The sequence below is a fragment of the Bison bison genome, unplaced genomic scaffold, assembly GCF_000754665.1.
Source record: "Bison bison bison isolate TAMUID 2011002044 unplaced genomic scaffold, Bison_UMD1.0 scf7180017864469, whole genome shotgun sequence".
Classification (NCBI taxonomy): domain Eukaryota; kingdom Metazoa; phylum Chordata; class Mammalia; order Artiodactyla; family Bovidae; genus Bison; species Bison bison.
In genome coordinates this window covers 8,244,666-8,245,575 of record NW_011495030.1, presented here as the reverse complement: position 1 = coordinate 8,245,575, position 910 = coordinate 8,244,666, and the positions used below count along the sequence as shown (strand labels likewise).

Sequence of the window (910 nt, the reverse complement as noted above, 5' to 3'; positions counted from 1 at the left end):
TGTTCATAGTATTATCTTAAATTACCTTGCACATTCATCTGCCTCCACTAGACTTTCAACTGCAGGAGTGGGAATTTAACTGAGTATTTATAGAATCAGTAAGTGAGACAATATGCTTGGGCGGGCCGAAGGCAAACAATAGAATCTGAGGAGGAGTCAGTATTTTCAGGCTCTGCCGAGTAAAAGCAACAGTTACTTTTGAATCTGAAAGTGTGATTCTGGGAATTAAGAGACAGCCCTCCACAGACTTGTGACTTAGAACCCTGTGCTCAATTTCGACTGGGATTCCTCTTCTGTGAAATGAGCAGAGCCCTTTGGGTTCACTGCCACCCACTGTGACTCTACTCAGATAAACGTACCTCAAAAACCGCCTTTAGAAAGCTAATGAGGGAGTCTCAGCAGCAGAGAAGGGAGTGGAAGGGACTGCGGGTTTAGGAGGAGGGAGGGGGAACCTCTGTTAACCCTGGGGACCGAGGGGCAAGAGTGAGGGGGCAGCAAGTGGGGGACGCGCAGAGAAGCGCGCCGGGGTCTTGAGGAAGCGAGAGCTAGCGCGGTCAATCCTCCGGGACTGAGCAAGATAGGTCCTGGAGTGCATGAGCGGTGAAGGGTGAAGGAGGGTTGGGGGGAAGGGTGATATCCTGTAGTCCAGAGGCGCAAGCGGCGGTCAGAGGTCAGTAGGGGGCGCGGCAGGAGTGGCCAAGTGTCAAGGAACCGGGCGAGGTCTCTCCTGCTGGGACTGGGCAGGACAGGGCGGGGCCCTGACAGGTGTGAGGTGCGGGCCTGAGGGAAGTGGCGGACATTCGGGGGTCACCGAGGAGGGCCCCCGGAGGCGGAGAAAAACAAGGCTGTACCGAGGGGAGCGAGCGGATGGGGACGAGGCGCGGAGGGCCGCAGATCGCGCGGAGAAGTC

General features: G+C 56.2%; 1 protein-coding gene across 1 annotated transcript in view; it reads left to right on the top strand.

Annotated features, from left to right (window-relative positions):
- Positions 1-669: 669 nt before the first annotated feature.
- AK3 (adenylate kinase 3) overlaps positions 670-910 on the top strand; it is a 24,145-nt gene continuing 23,904 nt past the window's right edge. Inside the window, exon 1 of the mRNA XM_010860717.1 lies at positions 670-772. The gene's annotated coding sequence lies outside the window, so the exon portion shown is untranslated. The remainder of the gene's footprint in view (positions 773-910) is intronic.